General features: G+C 51.8%; 1 pseudogene; it reads left to right on the top strand.

Annotated features, from left to right (window-relative positions):
- The first annotated feature begins 2,387 nt into the window (after positions 1 to 2,387).
- Positions 2,388 to 3,978, top strand: LOC140348479 (general transcription factor II-I repeat domain-containing protein 2A-like; annotated as a pseudogene).
- The last annotated feature ends 8,038 nt before the right edge of the window (positions 3,979 to 12,016 follow it).

The raw sequence follows: 12,016 nt of genomic DNA, 5'->3' as shown, positions 1-12,016 counted from the left end.
TCAACTTGTCATCCCCTGTGTAATGTATCACTGCTGTGGTAAATGAGGCACGCTAACAGTTTATTACGGGTGTCAGATTGCACCAGAGTCCCTCTGGCTGTAAAACATATTGGTGTAACTACCGTGAGTCATGTTCTTTGGATGCAGATCCCTGGGAGGAGTTTATTACGTCAGTCAAAGGTTTGTTGAGGATGAGGTTGGAGCCTCGAGAAAGCGGCTGGTGATGGATATTGAGCTCGATCAAGTGGGCGAAAACAGAGCCAGAGATGGACCAGACCAAAACCCTGGCTCTAGATACAGGCAGCAGAACGCCTGATGTCTCATATTGTTCAAATTAATTTGCTGATATTTACTTCCTATTATAGAGAGAAGGAAGTGTTTAGTTAATATGGATTAAGCCTTTGACAGATTTGGATGTGGAGCGTAGGTCCACTGCTCTGAACACATGTGGTGTTGTGAGTCATAGTATCTGAATACATAGTTTTCAGGAAAGATCTTCTTTCTTGAAGAAGAGTGTCCTTAAAGCATCTTGGATTTTTCAGGAACATCAGGATTAATTTCACAGGTAAATGTAGCTTTGAGGTACTCTAAAATAGGATTAATAAAACTAAGAAGAAACAATGTATAGAGTCTTACTCAGACTTAATTGAGACAGAATGGATTTCTTGTCACTTACTTCCTCCATTACACATTTTACTGTCCAATATAATAGTGTAGAAACAGCCACAGACTGGTGGTCAATCATATTCAGATGGCTTTGATTTAGCATAGCGTTGACAGAGCTACTGTACCTTTCAAAAGAACATTCATTTAGGTTTGTATCACAGTGTCATGTCTGTTATTGTGTAGCGTAACGGCGCTGCGCTGTTTATGATAGAGACAGAAACACGACTCCAGCGGACTATGGTTTATTCCTTACGATTCTGGCCTTTCACAGAATGCACCACGCCCTCAATTTTCTTCACTCCTCCTAATATTTGGCATTCTCACCTCTTGTTTCGACTTCCGATGGAATATGTCTGGAAATAAGCCCAAGGTAACGCTGAGACTGAGGGCAAAATACGGCCCTTAGTCTCTCCTGCCTTTATCATTATCCTGGTATAGCACTCCTCACCTTTCCTGACTTATAATAGTGATCTTTGAATGATGACACAAAGAAGCAGTAACAAAATGTTTTGATGAGTAATAAATAAATAAAATAAACAAATTAAAGTGGATTAAAGACAACAACACATGTTCCAAACAAACTAGAACTGCACAATGTTACCCTGTCACCATATGATCTAGAGGCTCTGGCGCATTATCCTTCCTTAATTCAAAACACATATTATAATTTGTCTATTTTCACACAAAAAAATAAAAACTGGCCCACAGGAGTTTCATCTCTCCTGCTACACCAATAAAAGCTCCCCCACCTATCCTCCTTTCACCTGGTCTATCACCCAAACTGTCACCCCTCAGTATTGATCAAACTCCCACCTGCTTGCCCGCTCCCATCCTCTGAGATTGATCTCTCCTAGGATGCACTGGGTCTCAGCGTTGCTGGGACTTATAGTCATAATAAAGGTGAAAACGACCCCGGAACCCTGTGTGACAACTGCCTCCCCTAATGCTATCTCCGTAGTCACATCACACAAAACAAAAGGCCAGTTAGGCGGACATATCTGAGAAATGTTATTCATATTCTCTGTGAAAAGAGCTTGATCCTGTTCTTTAAACCTTTGGTCTTACTCAGCATGTGAGTGACATTTTTATTATCCTGTTTGCCCCAGTAAACAGATTAACAAACCCTCCAGCTCAGCTGCCGTTAGAACTCATTTCCACATCCAAGTGTAATGAGTTTGCATTATTCTTTAATGACCAAGTTCAGGGCATTAAAAATGCTATAAATCCCACAATGCAAAAAATTACCCTAAAACCACCTGGACACTTAGAGCTAACTCACTTTGCACCTGTAACTGACAAAACTGTCCATGAGATCATCACCAGTCCGAGTTCATCTACATCATACCTGGGCAAAATACGGCCCGCGGGCCGGATCCGGCCCTTTGCGCCTCTCTGTCCGGCCCGCATGAGGCCAATCATAAATTCCATTTGATTACAACGTAATTTAAAAAAAAAATCAGTGCCATACAACTGTGCCGCTTTTATTTTGAAAGGTGTCGCACTTCTGTGTAGCGTACGTGTATGTAAGCTGTGCGTGAAGGTGAACAGCACAAAGAGATGCCGCCCTCAAAATGTGTGCTGATGCTAAGAAAAGAAAAGTTGACATGGAGTGCCGTGTTTTCAATAAGACATGGACTGCCAAGTATGTCTTTACAGAAATTAAAGGTAAAGCCGTGTGCCTGATTTGTGGTACACATGTCGCTGTGTTTAAAGAATATAATATGAGTCGCCACTACACAATCAAGCATGAGGAAAAATACAGAAATCTGTCTGATAAAGAGCGCGCAACAGAGGCTGATGCATTGCTAGCACAACTGCAAGCCCAACAAGGACTATTTATCAAACTTCACACCCACAGAGATGAAGCAGTCAGGACAAGTTTTGTCATTTCCCACAAAATTGCCAGAAAAAGTAAGCCGTTTACAGACGGAGAGTTTATAAAGGAGTGCTTATTGGACTCTGTTGCACTGATATGCCCGGAGAAAAAGAGCGCATTTGAGAACATGTCACTCCCCCGACGTACCGTAACAAGGCAGGTTGAGGACATCGCTGGAAACTTGGAGCTTCAGCTGAAGAACCGAGCCGCCAAATTTGACTGTTTTTCTCTGGCTTTGGATGAGAGCTGTGATGTGTGTGACACCGCTCAGCTACTCATCTTCTTACGTGGAATGACTGCAGACTTTCAAATCACGGAAGAGATGGCAGCCATGCAGTCAATGAAAGGGACAAGCACTGGTAATGACTTGCTCACAGAGGTAAATGCATGTTTGGACAGGTTAGGACTGAAATGGGACAAGCTGACAGGTGTGACAACAGACGGTTGTCCAAATCTGACAGGGAAGAATGTTGGACTTTTAAAGAGAATGCAGGATAAAGACAGAAATGAACCCTGAGCAGAAATTGACATTTTTGCACTGCATTATACATCAGGAAGTGTTGTGTAAGTCAATGTTAAAATTGAACCATGTTGTTGATGTTGTAAAAAAAACGGTTAACTTCATCAGAGCAAGAGCACTAAATCACAGACAATTTGTTGCACTTTTGGAAGAAAATGACGTTGAACGTGGCAACATACCCTATCACTGTGCTGTCAGGTGGCTCAGCCTGGGCAAAGTACTGAAAAGTGTCTGGGACCTCAGAGACCAGATTCAGGAATTCTGTGTGAAGAAAGGACATAACATGCCAGAGTTTTCAGATGAAGACCGGGTGGCAGACCTCGGATTTGCTGTGGATGTTACTGCACTAATGAACGACCTGAATGTCAAACTGCAGTGCAAGGGCCTGTTTGTGCATGAGATGTACAGTGCGGTGAAGGCTTTCATGAGAAAGCTGCAGCTTCTCTCATGCCAAGTGAAGGACAAAATTCTGACAGACTTGCCAACACTAAAGGAAGCCACACGGTCAACTGATCACCTCCACAAGTACTCAACCATGTTAGAAGCACTGCATGGAGAGTTTTCAAGGCGATTACAAGATTTTAAAACTCTTGAGAGTGAAATGCACATTGTTTCTTCTCCCTTCAACTCCGTGGACAATGCACCAAGTGATGTTCAGATGGAACTCATTGACCTGCAGTCTGACACACTTCTGGCAGATCACTTCAGGTCAGTCTCACTGCTGGACTTTTACTCCTCCCTCAAAGTGGAGAACTTTCCACACCTGAGGAGGCATGCTCAGAGGATTCTAGTACTCTTTGGATCTACTTACACATGTGAACAGACATTCTCAGTGATGAAGTTCAACAAATCCAAACACAGATCCTCTATTACTGCACTTAGTCAAGCCCAGAACAGACTGGATTATTCTCACTGAATTGGCAAAATCAGGTGGAAACATTAAAATATGTTTTGTTGTATTGATGTGTTTCTATAAATGTGTTGTAATTCACAGTTTGAGGAAAAGTTAAAGAAGTTAAGAATAAATTGTACTGATTAATGATTTTTTTTTGACCTATACACCACAATTTCACATAGCTTAATATAAATATAAACAGAATAATTGTATTTTTCTAATTACCAGTACCAGCTATTTAAAATTAATAATTTAGTGCATTTTACAATGGAAGAAAATTGAGCAGGTTTAAGTTATCGCTGGTGTGGCCCTCGGAGACGACTCAGGTTTTTCATGTGGCCCCTTGTAAAAATTAATTGCCCACCCCTGATCTACATGCTGCCTCCGTGTGTTACCCACCAGATTTCTAAAGTCTGTGCTGAACAGTTTACTTGCACCACTCACTCACACAGTCAACATGTCGCTTCAATCTGGAACATTCCCAATGTCTTTGAAAACTGCGGTCATAAAGCCTCTCCTAAAGAAGAGCAGTCTTGATGCTGCAGTACTGAGTAATAACCGGCCCATCTCTAATCTGCCATTTTGGGGCAAAGTCCTTGAAAAGGTTGTTTACCAACAGCTTACAGATTTCCTCTTAATAACCAACTCATTTGATGTTTTTCAGTCAGGTTTTAGACCTCATCACAGCACTGAGACTGCTCTTGTCAAGGTGACAAATGACATCCGCCTGAACACTGACACGGGCAAAGCCTCAGTCTTAATTCTGTTAGATCTGAGTGCTGCTTTAGACACTGTCGATCATGGGATCCTCTTACAGAGACTAGAGGACTGGGTGGGCATCACTGGCATTGCTCTAAACTGGTTAAGGTCCTGTGTCTCAGACCACATGACCCTGACCTGTGGAGTGCCCCAAGGGTCAATCCTGGGTCCCCTTCTGTTCAATCTCTACATGCTGCCGTTGGGTCAGTTGATACGCAGTGAAAATGTGTCCTATCACAATTATGCAGACGACACTCAGATCTATGTTTCACTATCGGCAGGTGAATATGGACCAGTGGATTCACTCTGTCACTGCATCCAACAGATCAGTGTGTGGATGCAAAACAACACATTAGTCCTGTTCTCAGGTCTCTGCACTGGCTCCTGTGTCTCAGAGAAGAGACTTTAAAGCAGCTCTGCTTGTGTACAAGTCTCTCCATGGCCTAGCACCAAAGTACATCTAGGATATGTCAGTGCCATATGAACCATCTCGGACTCTGAGGACCTCAGGGACCGGCCACCTGCTGGTGCCAGACTCAGGACTAAACATGGACCAGCCTCCTGCTGGTGCCAGAGTCAGGACTAAACATGGACCGGCCTCCTGCTGGTGCCAGACTCAGGACTAAATATGAACCGGCCTCCTGCTGGTGCCAGACTCAGGACTAAATATGGATCGGCCTCCTGCTGGTGCCAGAGTCAGGACTAAACATGGACCGGCCTCCTGCTGGTGCCAGACTCAGGACTAAATATGGACCGGCCTCCTGCTGGTGCCAGACTCAGGACTAAATATGGACCAGCCTCCTGCTGGTGCCAGACTCAGGACTAAACATGGACCAGCCTCCTGCTGGTGCCAGAGTCAGGACTAAACATGGAACGGCCTCCTGCTGGTGCCAGAGTCAGGACTAAACATGGACCGTCCTCCTGCTGGTGCCAGAGTCAGGACTAAACATGGACCGTCCTCCTGCTGGTGCCAGAGTCAGGACTAAACATGGTCCGGCCTCCTGCTGGTGGCCAGAGTCAGGACTAAACATGGTCCGGCCTCCTGCTGGTGCCCAAAGTCAGGTCTAAACATGGACCGGCCTCCTGCTGGTGCCAGAGTCAGGACTAAAGATGGACCGACCTCCTGCTGGTGCCAGAGTCAGGTCTAAACATGGACCGGCCTCCTGCTGGTGCCAGAGTCAGGACTAAAGATGGACCGACCTCCTGCTGGTGCCAGAGTCAGGACTAAACATGGTCCGGCCTCCTGTTGGTGCCCAGAGTCAGGTCTAAACATGGACCGGCCTCCTGCTGGTGCCAGAGTCAGGACTAAACATGGGCTGGCCTCCTGCTGGTGTCAGAGTCAGGACTAAACATGGACCGGCCTCCTGCTGGTGCCAGACTCAGGACTAAATATGAACCGGCCTCCTGCTGGTGCCAGACTCAGGACTAAATATGGACCGGCCTCCTGCTGGTGCCAGAGTCAGGACTAAACATGGACCGGCCTCCTGCTGGTGCCAGACTCAGGACTAAATATGGACCGGCCTCCTGCTGGTGCCAGACTCAGGACTAAACATGGACCAGCCTCCTGCTGGTGCCAGAGTCAGGACTAAACATGGAACGGCCTCCTGCTGGTGCCAGAGTCAGGACTAAACATGGACCGGCCTCCTGCTGGTGCCAGAGTCAGGACTTAACATGGACCGTCCTCCTGCTGGTGCCAGAGTCAGGACTAAACATGGTCCGGCCTCCTGCTGGTGCCCAGAGTCAGGACTAAACATGGTCCGGCCTCCTGCTGGTGCCCAGAGTCAGGTCTAAACATGGACCGGCCTCCTGCTGGTGCCAGAGTCAAGACTAAAGATGGACCGACCTCCTGCTGGTGCCAGAGTCAGGACTAAACATGGACCGGCCTCCTGCTGGTGCCAGACTCAGGACTAAATATGGACCGGCCTCCTGCTGGTGCCAGACTCAGGACTAAACATGGTCCGGCCTCCGGTTGGTGCCCAGAGTCAGGTCTAAACATGGACCGGCCTCCTGCTGGTGCCAGAGTCAGGACTAAACATGGGCTGGCCTCCTGCTGGTGTCAGAGTCAGGACTAAACATGGACCGGCCTCCTGCTGGTGCCAGACTCAGGACTAAATATGAACCGGCCTCCTGCTGGTGCCAGACTCAGGACTAAATATGGACCGGCCTCCTGCTGGTGCCAGAGTCAGGACTAAACATGGACCGGCCTCCTGCTGGTGCCAGAGTCAGGACTAAACATGGTCCGGCCTCCTGCTGGTGCCCAGAGTCAGGACTAAACATGGTCCGGCCTCCTGCTGGTGCCCAGAGTCAGGTCTAAACATGGACCGGCCTCCTGCTGGTGCCAGAGTCAAGACTAAAGATGGACCGACCTCCTGCTGGTGCCAGAGTCAGGTCTAAACATGGACCGGCCTCCTGCTGGTGCCAGAGTCAGGACTAAAGATGCACCGACCTCCTGCTGGTGCCAGAGTCAGGACTAAACATGGTCCGGCCTCCTGTTGGTGCCCAGAGTCAGGTCTAAACATGGACCGGCCTCCTGCTGGTGCCAGAGTCAGGACTAAACATGGGCTGGCCTCCTGCTGGTGTCAGAGTCAGGACTAAACATGGACCGGCCTCCTGCTGGTGCCAGACTCAGGACTAATCATGGGCTGGCCTCCTGCTGGTGCCAGAGTCAGGACTAAACATGGTCCGGCCTCCTGCTGGTGCCCAGAGTCAGGTCTAAACATGGACAGGCCTCCTGCTGGTGCCAGAGTCAGGACTAAAGATGGACCGGCCTCCTGCTGGTGCCAGAGTCAGGACTAAACATGGACCGGCCTCCTGCTGGTGCCAGACTCAGGACTAAACATGGACCAGCCTCCTGCTGGTGCGAGAGTCAGGACTAAACATGGACCGGCCTCCTGCTGGTGCCAGAGTCAGGACTAAACATGGACCGGCCTCCTGCTGGTGCCAGAGTCAGGACTAAACATGGTCCGGCCTCCTGCTGGTGCCCAGAGTCAGGTCTAAACATGGACCGGCCTCCTGCTGGTGCCAGAGTCAGGACTAAACATGGACCGGCCTCCTGCTGGTGCCAGACTCAGGACTAAACATGGACCAGCCTCCTGCTGGTGCGAGAGTCAGGACTAAACATGGACCGGCCTCCTGCTGGTGCCAGAGTCAGGACTAAACATGGACCGGCCTCCTGCTGGTGCCAGAGTCAGGACTAAACATGGTCCGGCCTCCTGCTGGTGCCCAGAGTCAGGTCTAAACATGGACCGGCCTCCTGCTGGTGCCAGAGTCAGGACTAAAGATGGACCGACCTCCTGCTGGTGCCAGAGTCAGGACTAAACATGGTCCGGCCTCCTGCTGGTGCCCAGAGTCAGGTCTAAACATGGACCGGCCTCCTGCTGGTGCCAGAGTCAGGACTAAACATTGGCTGGCCTCCTGCTGGTGTCAGAGTCAGGACAAAACATGGACCGGCCTCCTGCTGGTGCCAGACTCAGGACTAAATATGGACCGGCCTCCTGCTGGTGCCAGACTCAGGACTAAACATGGACCGGCCTCCTGCTGGTGCCAGAGTCAGGACTGAACATGGGCCGGCCTCCCGCTGGTGCCAGAGTCAGGACTAAACATGGACCGGCCTCATGCTGGTGCCAGAGTCAGGACTAAACATGGACTGGCCTCCTGCTGGTGCCAGAGTCAGGACTAAACATGGACTAGCCTCCTGCTGGTGCCAGAGTCAGGACTAAACATGGAACGGCCTCCTGCTGGTGCCAGAGTCAGGACTAAACATGGACCGGCCTCCTGCTGGTGCCAGAGTCAGGACTAAACATGGACCGTCCTCCTGCTGGTGCCAGAGTCAGGACTAAACATGGTCCGGCCTCCTGCTGGTGCCCAGAGTCAGGACTAAACATGGTCCAGCCTCCTGCTGGTGCCCAGAGTCAGGTCTAAACATGGACCGGTCTCCTGCTGGTGCCAGAGTCAGGACTAAAGATGGACCGACCTCCTGCTGGTGCCAGAGTCAGGTCTAAACATGGACCGGCCTCCTGCTGGTGCCAGAGTCAGGACTAAAGATGGACCGACCTCCTGCTGGTGCCAGAGTCAGGACTAAACATGGTCCGGCCTCCTGCTGGTGTCAGATTCAGGACAAAACATGGACCGGCCTCCTGCTGGTGCCAGACTCAGGACTAAATATGGACCGGCCTCCTGCTGGTGCCAGACTCAGGACTAAACATGGGCTGGCCTCCTGCTGGTGTCAGAGTCAGGACTAAACATGGACCGGCCTCCTGCTGGTGCCAGAGTCAGGACTGAACATGGGCCGGCCTCCTGCTGGTGCCAGAGTCAGGACTAAACATGGACCAGCCTCATGCTGGTGCCAGAGTCAGGACTAAACATGGACCGGCCTCCTGCTGGTGCCAGAGTCAGGACTAAACATGGACGGTCCTCCTGCTGGTGCCAGAGTCAGGACTAAACATGGGCTGGCCTCCTGCTGGTGCCAGACTCAGGACTAAATTTGGACGGGCCTCCTGCTGGTGCCAGACTCAGGACTAAATATGGACCGGCCTCCTGCTGGTGCCAGACTCAGGACTAAACATGGGCTGGCCTCCTGCTGGTGTCAGAGTCAGGACTAAACATGGGCTGGCCTCCTGCTGGTGCCAGAGTCAGGACTAAACATGGTCCGGCCTCCTGCTGGTGCCCAGAGTCAGGTCTAAACATGGACCGGCCTCCTGCTGGTGCCAGAGTCAGGACTAAAGATGGACCGGCCTCCTGCTGGTGCCAGAGTCAGGACTAAACATGGACCGGCCTCCTGCTGGTGCCAGACTCACGACTAAACATGGACCAGCCTCCTGCTGGTGCGAGAGTCAGGACTAAACATGGACCGGCCTCCTGCTGGTGCCAGAGTCAGGACTAAACATGGACCGGCCTCCTGCTGGTGCCAGAGTCAGGACTAAACATGGTCCGGCCTCCTGCTGGTGCCCAGAGTCAGGTCTAAACATGGACCGGCCTCCTGCTGGTGCCAGAGTCAGGACTAAACATGGACCGGCCTCCTGCTGGTGCCAGACTCAGGACTAAACATGGACCAGCCTCCTGCTGGTGCGAGAGTCAGGACTAAACATGGACCGGCCTCCTGCTGGTGCCAGAGTCAGGACTAAACATGGACCGGCCTCCTGCTGGTGCCAGAGTCAGGACTAAACATGGTCCGGCCTCCTGCTGGTGCCCAGAGTCAGGTCTAAACATGGACCGGCCTCCTGCTGGTGCCAGAGTCAGGACTAAAGATGGACCGACCTCCTGCTGGTGCCAGAGTCAGGACTAAACATGGTCCGGCCTCCTGCTGGTGCCCAGAGTCAGGTCTAAACATGGACCGGCCTCCTGCTGGTGCCAGAGTCAGGACTAAACATTGGCTGGCCTCCTGCTGGTGTCAGAGTCAGGACAAAACATGGACCGGCCTCCTGCTGGTGCCAGACTCAGGACTAAATATGGACCGGCCTCCTGCTGGTGCCAGACTCAGGACTAAACATGGACCGGCCTCCTGCTGGTGCCAGAGTCAGGACTGAACATGGGCCGGCCTCCCGCTGGTGCCAGAGTCAGGACTAAACATGGACCGGCCTCATGCTGGTGCCAGAGTCAGGACTAAACATGGACTGGCCTCCTGCTGGTGCCAGAGTCAGGACTAAACATGGACTAGCCTCCTGCTGGTGCCAGAGTCAGGACTAAACATGGAACGGCCTCCTGCTGGTGCCAGAGTCAGGACTAAACATGGACCGGCCTCCTGCTGGTGCCAGAGTCAGGACTAAACATGGACCGTCCTCCTGCTGGTGCCAGAGTCAGGACTAAAGATGGACCGACCTCCTGCTGGTGCCAGAGTCAGGACTAAACATGGTCCGGCCTCCTGCTGGTGTCAGATTCAGGACAAAACATGGACCGGCCTCCTGCTGGTGCCAGACTCAGGACTAAATATGGACCGGCCTCCTGCTGGTGCCAGACTCAGGACTAAACATGGGCTGGCCTCCTGCTGGTGTCAGAGTCAGGACTAAACATGGACCGGCCTCCTGCTGGTGCCAGACTCAGGACTAATCATGGGCTGGCCTCCTGCTGGTGCCAGAGTCAGGACTAAACATGGTCCGGCCTCCTGCTGGTGCCCAGAGTCAGGTCTAAACATGGACCGGCCTCCTGCTGGTGCCAGAGTCAGGACTAAAGATGGACCGGCCTCCTGCTGGTGCCAGAGTCAGGACTAAACATGGACCGGCCTCCTGCTGGTGCCAGACTCACGACTAAACATGGACCAGCCTCCTGCTGGTGCGAGAGTCAGGACTAAACATGGACCGGCCTCCTGCTGGTGCCAGAGTCAGGACTAAACATGGACCGGCCTCCTGCTGGTGCCAGAGTCAGGACTAAACATGGTCCGGCCTCCTGCTGGTGCCCAGAGTCAGGTCTAAACATGGACCGGCCTCCTGCTGGTGCCAGAGTCAGGACTAAAGATGGACCGACCTCCTGCTGGTGCCAGAGTCAGGACTAAACATGGACCAGCCTCCTGCTGGTGCGAGAGTCAGGACTAAACATGGACCGGCCTCCTGCTGGTGCCAGAGTCAGGACTAAACATGGACCGGCCTCCTGCTGGTGCCAGAGTCAGGACTAAACATGGACCGGCCTCCTGCTGGTGCCAGAGTCAGGACTAAACATGGTCCGGCCTCCTGCTGGTGCCCAGAGTCAGGTCTAAACATGGACCGGCCTCCTGCTGGTGCCAGAGTCAGGACTAAAGATGGACCGACCTCCTGCTGGTGCCAGAGTCAGGACTAAACATGGTCCGGCCTCCTGCTGGTGCCCAGAGTCAGGTCTAAACATGGACCGGCCTCCTGCTGGTGCCAGAGTCAGGACTAAACATTGGCTGGCCTCCTGCTGGTGTCAGAGTCAGGACAAAACATGGACCGGCCTCCTGCTGGTGCCAGACTCAGGACTAAATATGGACCGGCCTCCTGCTGGTGCCAGACTCAGGACTAAACATGGACCGGCCTCCTGCTGGTGCCAGAGTCAGGACTGAACATGGGCCGGCCTCCCGCTGGTGCCAGAGTCAGGACTAAACATGGACCGGCCTCATGCTGGTGCCAGAGTCAGGACTAAACATGGACTGGCCTCCTGCTGGTGCCAGAGTCAGGACTAAACATGGACTAGCCTCCTGCTGGTGCCAGAGTCAGGACTAAACATGGAACGGCCTCCTGCTGGTGCCAGAGTCAGGACTAAACATGGACCGGCCTCCTGCTGGTGCCAGAGTCAGGACTAAACATGGACCGTCCTCCTGCTGGTGCCAGAGTCAGGACTAAAGATGGACCGA

Source organism: Eucyclogobius newberryi, unplaced genomic scaffold (genome assembly GCF_026437365.1).
Source record: "Eucyclogobius newberryi isolate DKJ021-1_F unplaced genomic scaffold, fEucNew1.0.hap1 SCAF_7, whole genome shotgun sequence".
Lineage (NCBI taxonomy): Eukaryota > Metazoa > Chordata > Actinopteri > Gobiiformes > Gobiidae > Eucyclogobius > Eucyclogobius newberryi.
Note: the sequence above shows the minus strand (reverse complement) of the source record. Positions and strands in the feature narration are given on the sequence as shown.